Consider the following 14,701-nt stretch of genomic DNA (forward strand, 5'->3'; position numbering starts at 1 on the left):
GTGAGTACTAATGTCAGTACTGTACTCTGCAGTTTCTAAATTGTTACCTGAATGCATATTATTATGCTGTTCTAGTAAACCACTGTAAGATATCTTGAAACAGTATTTCATACAAAGTATTAAATCCTCATGCTTGCTTTGTTTAGGTGTAAATGACTGTAGATGCACTGGAGTAAGTTCAGTCTCCTTATAGTCACAATGAAATTTTTTTCCTTTCTTTCCTTCGGATATGAGAGATGGCAAAGTAAAAGAACTCCAATATCAGTAGTACTTATCAGTGAAATAAAAAAAGAACTTAATTTTCCTTAACATTACATACAAGTACTTTTGGTACTATTTAGAGTGAGAATCAGTAAGGCCACAGTAAATTATCTCAAGCATTTTAGCAAACTAAATATATGGAAAAGGAGGATACTTGTTCAATTCCTTCACAGACCACATAGTATGCTAGGATGATGAGACACAGCAGTTAGCCAGTCCATGCTTTTTGGCAGTCTATTTTTCTGGCAACTTATTTTATTCTTCATCTGTAGTTTTAGATAAAACCAAATTAGTAGATTTAAAAGGCCTCTGGACTCTGAAAACCAAAGACTAGTGCAGTAACCCATGAGAAAATCTTTTAAAAGAAAATTCCTTAAAAAAAGTGACTGATGATAAAAGTTTATTTTTCATTTGTTATGGAAAACAAGTCTTTGGTTATTCAAAGACAGAGACTTAATTTTGATACCTTGCCAGAAAGGGTGCTCAGAACCTCTGGTTAGAGGACATGTAAAGAGCCAAGTATCAGGAAAGTTCTTGTACATAAAGCACTGTATATTATTCCTAAGATTTAAAACCTTTTAACATCCACACGATGTACATAGCTGTTGATCATGTTATAAATTTTATTCTCTATTAACTGATTGAAGACTGTAGCAAGTCTTAAGACAGATTCTTCTCTGAAACATTTTTCTTGTTTGCTACTCCTGCAACTTTTTCCTAGTCTCTCTAAAATGTGACAAACAATCCACGAATTTATGGGATGAGATTATTGTGTTGTTGATTTCTGTGATAATTAAAAAAAAGGTCTATAGTTTTTAAAGTTAACTGTTACCTTTATAACGTTACTAAGCTGAAGGTCTTGGGTACAATGCAGTCTCCAATAGATACAAAGGTAGTACTGAATCTTCCTGTGAACACATGACATTTCTTCCTGCCTTATAATTGGAGTTCAGCAGATTCTTGTACTAAGATTTGCTCATTAAAATGATATGCTCATCAAGCAAAAGTCCTGTTCATTTTTCAAACTTTCTAAGACACACTTATACTGGTAATTTAAACTGTGAACACTAATGTTGTAACCTGTGAAGAAAAAATAAATACATTAGTCACATACAATTGCTCACCAAGTTTGCTCTCTAACAGCACAAGCTTCATCCTTAAACTAGCAGCAGTTATATTTTTGATTCTTCATACTAAAATAAAAGAGAAAGAAAAGACTTGCTGTATTTAATATGAAATATTATTTTTGAAGCAAATTGAAATGGCAGAGTGTATTTTAATTGGATGCATAAGAGCAGGAAAAAATGGATGACTTTAAAAATTTTATATATTGTACTTGTGAAAATATTGTTCTTATATTTCATTTCTATACATAATCAGCATCTTAGGCCAGTCTGTCAATACTACTGATCATCTGATTTTATTTTTATACAAGTGTCAAGTCCAGTAGTAAAACTATGTCATGTTACTTACTTAAATGTAAATTGTTTGTTACTTTGTATAATTCTTTCTTATTTTTTTATTCAGTATTTAAGGTCATTTTAGGAATGTTAATGAATTTTGCAATTGGAATAGAATAAAACTGGATTGCGTCACATATGCCGATTTTTTTTAACCAAATCATTACCCTTTTTATCTCAATTGTGACTGGTTTATATTCTTTGAAAAAAACAGCCTATAAATTGATTTGGCACAAAACATAACAATGCAATGTACAGCACTAAAGTGGGATTTTGAATCCTTAAATCATAGCTTAATCAGTCACTGAGGAGGAAGCACTTAGACATTAATAAGTCTTCAGGAGACAACATGCTGACACAAACTCAATCTAAACTTGACAAAAAGAGCGGTCAATCATGAGGTCCACTAAGAAACCAACCAAGCATTCTGGAAGTGAACAGACTGGCACTGTGAAAGCCAAATACAAGGATACATACTATACAATGTGAACTACTGATTCCTTCATCAACTAGGTTTTTTTTTTTTTTTCCCATTCTAGACTGGTTATTACACACATATACAAAGTATAGTAACAGAACTAAACATTGCAAAAAAATTCAACACACAAGATGAGATAAATTACTAAAACTGGACTGAATAAAAATTGAACTATAATAAATTTACGGCACCCGTGCATCTGGTATCCAGCCCTGTCACCTACGACGCTCCTGATTGGCTAGTGATCACCCAGTCACGGCTGGAAACTTGACAGTTATCTCCCAATCGTCACCAAATAAATATCTCCACTCTGACCTATCCTGAGGAACATGTCTTCCAAAACTTATAATTTTCATTACACCTCGGTTTACCCGAAGAAAAGTAGTGGAAGAGGATTCAGATTCAGATCACGAGGAGGAGATTCAGAATGGGGGGGGTTGCTCTCTATTTTTCTCTCATTTTCTCATTTTTAACTCTTTCTCTAGTTTTCAATATTTTTCTCTGTTGGGAGAGAGTAGAGAGTTTCCAGTCCTGTGACTGGCTGATCATAGCCAATCAAGAGCGTTGTAAGGGATGGGGCTGGGTACTACAGGTGCTGCTGTGAATTACGTAATTATAGTCTTACAACCAGGGATACAGTCTATCTCAAAAGCTTCTTTGGCGAGGACTGGGTAAACCTTTTCATACTTGCTCAATCCTCAAGGAGATTATTAACTTAACTTGTAAAACTAATGTACTTAAGGAAAACACCTTTCCAGCAGAATATCAGTCAAGACTACCCAAGAAGTATCCGTAATGAATGAACGAACTGGATATTGGGGGAATAAATTATCTTTAACATTTTGTAATAAAGGACTTTTAACCTCTCGCAACAGAGTACTTTCAAAAAAACTTTCCATGCTTAACAATAGATTATTAGAGGATTAGGAAGTCATTTAAGCAACACATTTCCATCATGATGGACAATTATTAATATTCTTAGCATAGAACTTTGCATCTAGAATTAGTGCAAACCATTAACTCCCTTTTGGCAAAGAGAATGGAAGCCCTTCTGAGGTTTTTAATACTAAACCTGGTAATTCTGCTTGATGTCACTGGAGAATTCAGTAAAAAGCCTTTCTCTAGAATAACTTAAACAAAGTGGACCTTCTGAAGAAAGGTTCTCCCAACGCAAAGCAATCACATTCTCAAAATTCTAGGACAGGCATGATGAGAACACCTACCTTCTTAATGACAAAATCTCAATTATCCTATCTAATAAGTTCTTTTAGACAAATCCAAAGCCAAGATTCAGTCTTGTAGTCTGGCCTAAGCTACCCTGTAACAAGCTGCCTTCTCTCACTTGTAAGAATCATGCCGAGCCACACACTAATTTAAACTTTATAAACGTTCTACACAGTCCTTGAAATGATTAAGTATGAGGTGGCATAGGCTGGGGGCTCACAGATTCCCAGCCAGGTAGGATATATATGTGTCTTAGGTTAGGTTAGGATGGTTGGGTTAAGGTTGTATCCACAATTTCATGTCTTTATCCTTTTTTCTCTATGACTGAATTCTTGATTATAAATACGTATGAACCAAATCTTTCAACATACACCAGCTTCTGTGGCTTTTTGCATTTTTCCACTATTCCTGTTAGTCCAGTTTACTTATTTTTTGGTTTTCCCTCACCCAAAAACCTATTCCACTAGGGCTGAAACCTCTAGCTAGGTAAGGAAAGGGGCTGAAGCTCCCAGTTGTTTATGGATAAGCAGTACCTACTCAATTTTGACAATATTACAATATTATAACAAAGGAATTTGGTAAATATACATACATAAACAATATTAATATTTTCATTGTACAATTTTACGTTGACTAGGAATAGGTACTACATAATAATTGCGTACAATGCAATTTGTTTACTCTTTGTCAGTTACACAAAACCTTTGGAATTGGGGAAATACAACCATATTGAAATGAAAATAAGATCATTCAGAGGAGTCTGGTACATTATTTTGGCCCCATATACCTGGCAACCTTGTATATGGGGCAGCTGATCATTCACAGGTCAAAGCCAGGTTATACATGATGATGATGATGAAAATGAATAAAAGTTACTTTGGGAGTGTGTTTTTTTTTCCACTTTTACCTTCGCTCATGTAGAAATTTTATTTTCTCTAATTCTATCGAAAGCTCTTCACTTACAGTCAAAGCGTAAGACCCTGATTTGCGCAAGGCTGGCTGAATCTTAAAGAACAGCATATCCTTTTACATAATTGTATATTAAATTTTTTTTTACTTCCCTCAATTTCAATAAAGTTCAGTAAAATCAATGTATTAGTGGATTATAAAATTTCGGAAATAGCCCAAGCGCTTGGACTATGAGTTACGAGTATCTTTCAGCACTACTAAAATGTAGTTATGATTAAATTAAATATACGTATAATAAACGATGTAAATCAAATAATCAAAATAACTGAAAATAGAAAGAATGAGTATCATAACTTCAAATCCATGAAAATATAAAACTGGGAATACACAGATACACTGATAACCACTCAACACCCCCACAACCAACAGTAAGTGTCAGTTTCAAGTAAATGAATCAAGCATATTGAAATAACAAAATTGACACAGGCACACAAATAAAATAATGAAGGGGGAGTAGTGTGGTATACCAAGCACTGTGGATTTATTATGGGATTGATCATGCATTAAGGAGGTTAAGGTTAGAATACTTGCACATAAGCAACAAACAGTTGACTACAGATGGGTGCTGCTATTTTACAATGGTAGACATTTATGATTTGTACAAAGAAAGGCTGGAACAGCTAAATGTTGATGCTTCCTTTGTGCATCGACACGGTTGAAAGAACAGATACTACTTGCCCGTATCCCAAAACTGGAGGCCCTCAAAAAGGGAAGAGAGATTTGGCTTGCCTACAAGGGGAAAGTGGGAGAAGCCCTAACCATGGCATGTGACTACAATGATGCACTAATCATGGCCAATGCAGCCAAGATATTGAGGAAGCAGATACTTGAACACAAGAAAGAATTTGATGGAACCTTAACAGCAGACACTGGAAAAGAATCTGTACCATCAAGTTTGTTGGAATTTGTAAGTGTGCTGCAAAATGGTGGTGATATAAAATCCCAACTTACATATGGAACATCATCTACTGATCTAGCTTTAGCACAAATTTTGCACTTTAACTGTCGGGAAGACATTTCATCAACACAGAATCAGCATCAGCTACAATAGGAAGGCCATAATCTATGCCCACACCTTTTTATATCTTGCCAGAACAGACAGTGTGACTTAAATTAATTCTTTCAACATGAAAATCAAAATTCCCCACCATCACTAGCACAGAATAGGCAGATGCATTGGGACACCAAGTCACAACTGCTGCCTCTACATCCATGACAAAGAGCCTAATGCTGATGTAAATTCTCTGAGACCAACCAAGGGGTCTACATTTGAGTCTTATGCAAAAGACGAAGCCGTGTCCAAGGTACAGAAGCACATACAGAAGTACAAACAAGCACACATACTTGATGTGCATAGGACAGACAGCATGAAAGCACAAACAAGACAAAAAATGACGCACAGGAGTTTGCCACAAAGTGATTAGCACTGCAAAAACTCGCAGCAATTGGGCCAGCTTTTTCAGGAATGACCAGAACAAAACTGAACTATTTGCATACGTATTTGGCAGACACAATCGTTTCACCTCAAGCAAATGATACAAAATGCATTATTGTCACCAAAGAGGATGCTGCACTTTGTAGCAAAACTGAACAGGACACTGCTGACCTGCAAGGCTGCACTTATGAAGAGGCAGATACTAGTCCTTTTGCATGCTCCATATGCTGCAAGGCATGAAGATATCTCAAAGTGCAATCATATATAGTTCAGACACTGATGTTGTCATCATAGCAGCATCTAGCATGGAAAAAACTGGTCTGGACAAACTATGGATTAATTCGGAAGAGGAAAAGACATGAGGTGGACAGCTATCCATGAAATATGATATTGTTATTGTACAATAAAGTTTCATACATACTTACCTGGCAGATATATACTTAGCTATAGACTTCGTCGTCCCTATAGAAATTCGAATTTCGCGGCACACGCTACAGGTAGGTAGGTCAGGTGATCTACCGTCCCGCCGCTGGGTGGCAGGAATAGGAACCATTACCTTCTAGAACCAGATTTTCTCTTCCACCTGTCTCCTGAGGGGAGGCTGGGTGGGCCATTCAATCGTATATATCTGCCAGGTAAGTATGTATGAAACTTTATTGTACAATAACAATATCATTTTCATACATTCAACTTCCCTGTCAGATATATACTTAGCTGATTAGCACCTTTGGCGGAGGGTAAGAGACAGCTAATTACTGATTAGACAGGTAAACAACATACGTTGTAGGTAATAAATAAATAAAACCTTGGTTCCTATGTGTTTAGACGAAGGGTCGACTTCCTAGCTATTGCTAGTAGTCTGCTTCGTCTCAAGAGCCTCAGCGAGGATGTGACCTATGGCTAAGAGTTCTTGTAGATCTGTCAATGGGGTCTTATCCACTTACTCGACAGAATCTAATGGTCATTTGTCAATGGGGTCTTATCCACTTACATGACAATACACCTATGCCTAGGGGCATAATTAAGGAGCACAACACCGATCCCGATCACCTGATCCTAACACGAGGGTTTGTGCTTAGTTTGAAAAGAGCTATCCCCAAACTCCTTTCAAACAAACCAAAGAAAAAACATTATGTTAACATAAAAATTAACTCACTCAGTTAAGGATCAGTGTCGGCTCCCTATCCCAGCAACGTATCCATAGACACGTAAAACCAAGGGAGAAGGATCTCTCGTAGGTCAACTTGACCTCCTTTGTGCAAAGGGAAGTCAACACAGAGTTGCATCTCCCGTAAGTTACAGCTAATATGTCCTTCACGACATATTGTTATGGAACGAACAAGAATTCATAAAAGCTCGCACTTCAAGCGCTTTTAATTCTCAGCTGTTTGAAGGAATCATCAAGTTATTCATGAAGTGCTTTAGCGATCACACTTATTTCAAAGAAGACCAGGGCTTCCTTTGAAATGGATCTTTTCTGGATGAAGCCTAGAGCCTGGCTTGCGCCTGGGTGGCGCCTCGCGCCTGGCTGGGGCCTCGCGCCTGGCTGGGGCCTCGCGCCTGGCTGGGGCCTCGCGCCTGGCTGGCGCCTCGCGCCTGGCTGGCCGCTAGCGCCTGCCTGGCTGGCTCCTCCCCACTTGCCGGAGTTTCGAGCTTGGTAGAGTCTCGAGGATGTCTGGCAATGTCCACATCGGACACTCTTATCTGTCCGATTTGTTCGCCTCTAGCACATCTGTGCCAGGTTGTAGGCCAGCTCTTTCTCCTCAGACAATGACAGTGTTCTTGGGACTGTTTGCCTCTGGCGTTTTTTACGCCTGTTTTGGCATATGGCACCTGGTTGGCGCTACATTGTCCAAAAGTCCTGAACATCCACAATAGTTTATCAGGAGACTGGAGAAGAGTGGAAGAAGTTCTTCCACTTTGAGCTTTGGCCTCTCCGGCAAGGGGAGGTGATTGTAGTCAGCTACATCCAGTAGACGATAGGATATCTAACCGTACGAGAGATAAGAGTCTTCCTCTGAGGAGGGTCCTTCTTGAATACTTCCGTTGCTCACAAGATCTCTTCTTACATGTTGAAGGGGTTTCTTGTTGCAGAATCTTCCCTATCCTTGCCCGAAGGAAGGGAAGAAGCCTGGAAGTCGAAGGAGACTCCGAGCTGAAATTGGGAGTACTCCTGATTTCTAGCTCTTTATTGTATCCCTCTGAACACCTTCTGGGAAGCATTTCGAGCCGTCATCGCATTCCAAAGACTCTGTAGGCAAACGTTTGAACTATTCTACTGTAGATGAAAACGTAAGTACCCTGCCTGGACAACGAAACCTCTATCTGAAAACATTGAATCAGGAATAGGGGGTTTTAGTTCTTTTGCCAGACATACTATGCTGGCAAGAACCCATTGCCTAATCTCCATAGAATCTGATGCGAGATTCCAATGCTCAAAAAATTCACTTGTCATCTTGATCGTTTAGGACCAAGAGAAACAAAGAATTCCCTCATAAAAATTTCTCAAAGTTTGATGAGGAGCAGTTCCATCTTGTCTAACATAGAATCTGTTGGCCCAAAAAGAAAAAAATATCCCATTAGAAGTACATGATATCCTACTCTTGTCATATTGAGGTATCGTATAAGATCCCGAAGATCTTAATCCTCTGCTATCTCCAATTTCCTTTATAGAGACAGAGTATAGCCTTTTACTGCGTTCTTTGATAGCAGATATATACAAAGGTGATTCTTCCCTCTGAAAGGGAAGAAAAAACCGCTATGCGGTTCACAGAGGTATCGGAAGAGGACAGTTTCCTCATTCCCTCTAGCACGATCTGCAGCAATTCTATATCTTGTCCATGACTATTGTCATTTACCTTGAAAAATCCTCTCATTCATGTCCACTTCTGGTCAGTCTGCACGCAGACAGACTCAGAGTGGAGAGGTTGTTAAGGTCCATTTATAATAGATGCTGATAGAATATTCAGACTGTCTTGGAAAAGACTTCCAAAACATGCTATGAGAAGAACGTGACCTCTGTGAATCCAACCTTTCTAAGGCCAAAATGAGGTATAAAGTATTATCCTCTCTTTCTTTGATGCCCTTTATCTTAAATTCTGTAAAGAATTTATATTTATATTTAGGGGAAAAAAGACTAAAGTTTATTCCCCTTTCTATAAAATAAAGATGGCGTATATTGCTACCTCTCTTGGTTCGAGGAAAAGGAAGCAGTCTACAGGAAGCCTGTTCATCTTCTACCTTGCTAAGAGATCTATGAAGAAGACTTTTCGCAGGTTCTCACAACTCTTTGCAATAAATGTTAGACATATGTTAACAGTTATTATCGTCGATCGAGAAGGTTCTCACGGACATGCAAAATCTTCCATCGAACCTCTTAAGGATCGTTACATTCCCTGTCTGTTTTCCAAATAGGTTCTCTTTGTTAACGCGAACAGGAGCGAAAAAAGAGATTCTTGATGCTCTTTGCGATATGAGAGAGTCGTGGAATTGGCCTAAGTGATTAAATGGGTAACGAAATCAGGAACGAATCTTGCCGTTACAGAGCGTGCTGTCTGAGAGGCTACTGGACTCTTAGGTTAATAACTCGCTAAAACGAGAAAATCTCTTGGATGGTGCTCTTGGCTCATTGCGCCAGGCTGGCGCTTCTGGCGCTTTCTTCTAATTCTCTTTATGTTATGTGCCAGAACATCTGTGCCTTTATGGTACCCGACATCCTTTCACATGTTAATTCCGTTCTTAGTAGGAAAAATGATATTGTTAAGATACAATAAAGTTTGTTCATACTTACCTGGCAGATATATATATATAGCTGTATTCTCTGAAGTCCGACAGAATTTCTAAAACTTACGACACACGTAGTGGGAGTTAGGGTGGTTAGTACCCATTCCCGCCGCTGGGAGGCGGGTATCAGGAACCATTCCCATTTTCTATCAGATTTCTATCTCCACTGTCTCCTGAGGGGAGGTGGGTGGGTACTAAAAATATATATATCTGCCAGGTAAGTATGAACAAACTTTATTGTATCTTAACAATATCATTTTGTTCATGAAACTTACCTGTCAGATATATATATAGCTGAATCCCACCTTTGGCGGTGGGAGAGACAGAAAAAGGATTTTAGAAAACATATACAGGCAGTCCCCGGGTTACGACGGGGGTTCCGTTCTTGAGGCGCGTCGTAAGCCGAAAATCGTCGTAAGCCGGAACGACACTTGGAAATATGCCTTAAACTAAGAAAAAGTTAGAGACCTTACCTGTGTGACATGCAAGTAGATTGCATGATGTGTAGTGTGGTTATTTCAATGGCAAAGGATGGTTCTTGAAGGTATAATTCTTTATTAAACTCTTGTGACACTAAAAAGCACAATGTACTACACTTAATCCTTAGGTTAGATTATACACTAAACACTATATTATGCACTGTACACTTCGTAGTAGTATTTGTTAGATCCTGGAGTACACTAAAATCCCAGTCTGGTAGCTCTGGAAGGTAAAAGTATAACACAATTAGTACAAAATACTACACAAAGTCCTGAATGCAATATGTAAATTATAGATATCAAGAGTAAAAGAGTTAATGTATGTTAATTAATTCCTTACTTTTAGTTTATAATTCCTTACTTTGAGTTATATCAAGAGTAAAAAAGTTAATGTATGTGAATTAATTCCTTACTTTTAGTTTAAATTTGTCTTTCAACGTAACCCTGGATGCACAAAGTCTTATGTGGCCCCATAGCCTACATCATTCAGGGGGTTCTGGAATGTACAAAAAATAATTAGTATGTCAGTAAGTACTCTATGCATAGTAAGTTACATACAGTAATATGCACCATACAGTGGTTTAATATCACATATATAACATGTATAAAACTTAGTTCATGTATGTTAATTAATTTCCTTACCTTTAGTTAAATTTGGCATTCAACGTAACCCTGGATGGACAAAGTCTTAGTGGCCCCATAGCCCTACATCATTCAGGGGGTTTTCTGGAATGTACAAAAAATAATTAGTATGTCAGTAAGTACTCTATGCATAGTAAGTTACATACAGTAATATGCACATACAGTGGTTTAATATCACATATATAACATGTATAAAACTTAGTTAATGTATGTTAATTAATTCCTACCTTTAGTTTAAATTTTTTTGGCATTCAACGTAACCCTGGATGGACAAAGTCTTATGTGCCCCATAGCCTACATCATTCAGGGGTTCTGGAATGTACAAAAAATAATTTTGTCAGTAGTACTCTATGCATAGTAAGTTACATACAGTAATATACCATACAGTGGTTTAATATCAACTGGTATGCATTATTGTAAATGATTGGTCTACACCCCCTGTTCAGCAGGGAGTGTACAGTACCAATTCCATGAGGGACCTTGATCACTTATCCCATGTGAGAGATCTTGGTCACTTTTTTTTAGTATGTACGTATAAAACTTACTTAATGTATGTTTACTACTATGTATAATTCCTTACCTTTATGTTTATGTATAACCCTGGACAAAGTTTTATGTGGCCCCATAGCCTGCATCATGGAGGGGGTCCTGGTTTTCTGGAATGTACCAAAAAAGTATCAAAGTTAAGTCATGTTATGTATGTTTAGTAAGTTACATACAGTAACCATACGTACAGTGGTTTATAACATGTACATATGTACATAATCAAACTTGGTTGGAAATTCCTGTAAAAAAAAAAAAAAGTTATGTACGTATGTAATATGTACTACTGTATGTAAAAACCTTATTGTTTCATACTTTGTTACTACATGTTACATGTGATACGTATACTTTCCTGAAGGGTTTTTTTTTTCCATCCAAAAATGGTGCTTCTACTTGTAGTAGTTATCCCTTGATGACACTTGTAGTAACAACCTGGAGTTGTGTGAAAAATGTTGGTTCGGGAAGGAAAAAGTAACAAAATTAGTGTACAAAATATACACTACAGAAAGTTGTGAATGCATATGTTAATTACTGTAGATATATCAAGAGTACTAAAAGAGTTAATGTATGTTAATTAATTCCTTACCTTTAGTTTAAATTTGGCATTCAACGTAACCCTGGATGGACAAAGTCTTATGTGGCCCCATAGCCTACATCATTCAGGGGGTTCTGGAATGTACAAAAAATAATTTTGTCAGTAAGTAACTCTATGCATAGTAAGTTTACATACAGTAATATGCACCATACAGTGGTTTAATATCACATATAACATGTAGTATAAAATTAACTTAATTTAGAAATTCCTTACATAACTTACCAACTTTTAGTGAGTCTCAAAGCTGTTACCTAGGTTGTGGGAGATGGAGGTGGAGGTGTAGAGCATCATGATAAGGATGCATTCCAAACCTAACTTCAGTGTGCTTTATCACAGATAACAGCTAAGGATTAGGGCAGTCTGGAATGAAGAATTAATATTAAAGGCCAGTATGTAACCACTTAGGTGTACAAAATTTATTGTACGTATGCAAACATTAAACACAACTGAGAATTCCTTACCTTCAGCAAAATGAAGACATGTAGGCTATGTAGAGGTCTGGTTTATGTAAGTCACAGGTGCATGCCAGTCTGGAATGATAATGTAATAGTACATATGATTATAGTATGTATGTTACATACATAACATGGTTATTACATATGTAATATTAAAACATTAATAAAAAAAAATGTCCTTACCAAATTCTAGTGGTTGGCTTGCTTACTGTGGGATGGCCATATGGTACATGAGAGTGGGTGGCTGGGCTATGGAGTGGGATGGGCAGGTGCTTGGGAGTCTGGAATGATAAAAAATATATAAAATGATAGTTACTACTACTGTAACTACTGCACATGTTATTACTGTTTTGACATATGTAGTGTGTAATACGTATGTTCAATATAAAAAAAAAATGAAGAATTCTTTTTACCTGAAGGAATGGGAGAGGTGATACTACTCGTATCAACTGATTTGGGCTCTGGAGAGGTGATACTCGTATCAACTGATGAGGGAACATCTACATCTGGAAAGAATGATAGGGTACATAAATATATTATAAGGTGGATGTAATTGTAGCATATGTACACTTTTAATAAAATTTCTATTAGCAATTTATAAAACATTTTATACAAATTTGTTAGGATTCCTTACCTGATGTATAGGGCGAGAATCAAAACCATGGAAAGGCTCAGGGTCATCTGGGTCATGTCACTATCAAAGGGGTCTGAAATGGAAAAAAAAAAATAATAATAAGGTTATGCAACATCAAACACATTGTACCACTATGTAAGTTAGTGTACGTATGTATGTAGGGTGTAAACAATTTCCAACATGAAAATGAGAAAAATGAAATTGCTTACCTGATTGTACACGTGCAGGTGGGCGGGCTGATACAGAGGGTCCAGGTACAGGGGGATCTGGAACTGTCACAGGTAGTACAGGAGATCTGGAACTGTCACAGGTAGTACAGGGAGATCTGGAACTGTCACAGGTAGTACAGGGAGATCTGGAACTGTCACAGGTAGTACAGGGGGATCTGGAACTGTCACCACTTCTGCAATAAAATTACAAATGATGAAAATTAATGAAGTTATAATTTACTCTTACATTTAGTTGTTACATTAAAAAATTAACACATTTTAATATGTACACTAGTAAACATAAATTAGTAAACAGTTCAGAATTCCTTACCAGGACTAGGAGTGGGAGGTGGTGGTACTGGAGACTTGTGAAAGAAAGTGTCAAGCCTGGACTGCACACTTCTCTTCGTCTGCTTCTCCTTCAGGGTCTCCTTGTAGAAAGTCACCAAATCCATGATTCCTCTCTTGATTTTGTCAAACCTAGAAACGTTAGGGTCTTCTGCCTCAAAAGAAGCCAAGGCTCTCTCCAGATGAGTAAAACCCTCTGACAAGCCTTTCACAGTTAATGACCTGGGTTTTGGCTCTGGTGCCGCCTCCTCTTCCTCAATCATTTGTTGTTCAAGTTCTAGTAAGTCCTCTGCAGACAATTCCTCTCCATGGGAAGCCAGCAGCTCTGTTACATCATCAGGTTCAAGATCTAGTTGCAGCCTCTTGCTTAGCCCTTACGATCTTCCTCGTCACAGTCTCGACGTCTTCTGCCTGGTCAAAGCCTTCAAAACTGTGCACAAACTGTGGACACAGTTTCCTCCAGGCCCCATTTAAAGTGGTCGTCTTCACCTCGTCCCAAGCACTTGCAATGTTCTTCACTGCATCTGCAATGTTGTAGCCCTTCCAGAATTGCTTCAGTGTCAACTCCTTGTTAGCTTTCTATGGACCTCAAAGCAAAACGTTATGGTCCTTTCTAAGGTAGTAAGCCTTGAAATTAGCTATTACTCCCTGGTCCATTGGCTGTATCAGCGATGTGGTATTGGGTGGGAGGTACACCACCTTCACATTAGGATGCATGTCGCTCAAATTTGAAGGGTGACCAGGGCATTGTCCAGGACTAAGAGGGCCTTAAAGGCAGACCCTTCGAAGTCAAATACCGCTCCACTGCTGGCACGAAATGGTCATTGAACCAATCTTCGAAGACCATTAAGGTAACCCACGCCTTCTTGTTAGATTTCCAAATCACAGGGAGTTGACTCTTGAAAATGCCCTTGAAAGCCCTGGGATTCTCGGCCAAATACACCAGCAAGAGCTTCAGTTTCAAATCACCACTTGCATTGGCCCCAAACAGCAAAGTCAGTCGCTCCTTTCCAGCTTTATGGCCAGGTGCTGACTTCTCCTCCTTGGAAAGGTACGTTCGATTTGGCATTCTTTTCCAAAATAATCCAGTCTCATCCACATTAAAGACTTGATCAGCCGTGTAACCACCATCCTTAATTATCTCAGCCAAACCACCTGGAAAACTTTCTGCTGCTTTCGCTATCAG

At 38.1% G+C, this 14,701-nt stretch overlaps 1 long non-coding RNA gene across 1 annotated transcript in view; it reads right to left on the reverse strand.

Annotated features, from left to right (window-relative positions):
* LOC135208676 (uncharacterized) overlaps positions 1-14,701 on the reverse strand; it is a 67,589-nt gene that overhangs the window by 27,053 nt on the left and 25,835 nt on the right. The window contains exon 2 of the long non-coding RNA XR_010313198.1: positions 1,094-1,341. This is a non-coding gene — a long non-coding RNA (uncharacterized LOC135208676). The remainder of the gene's footprint in view (positions 1-1,093; positions 1,342-14,701) is intronic.

Source organism: Macrobrachium nipponense, chromosome 35 (genome assembly GCF_015104395.2).
Source record: "Macrobrachium nipponense isolate FS-2020 chromosome 35, ASM1510439v2, whole genome shotgun sequence".
Classification (NCBI taxonomy): domain Eukaryota; kingdom Metazoa; phylum Arthropoda; class Malacostraca; order Decapoda; family Palaemonidae; genus Macrobrachium; species Macrobrachium nipponense.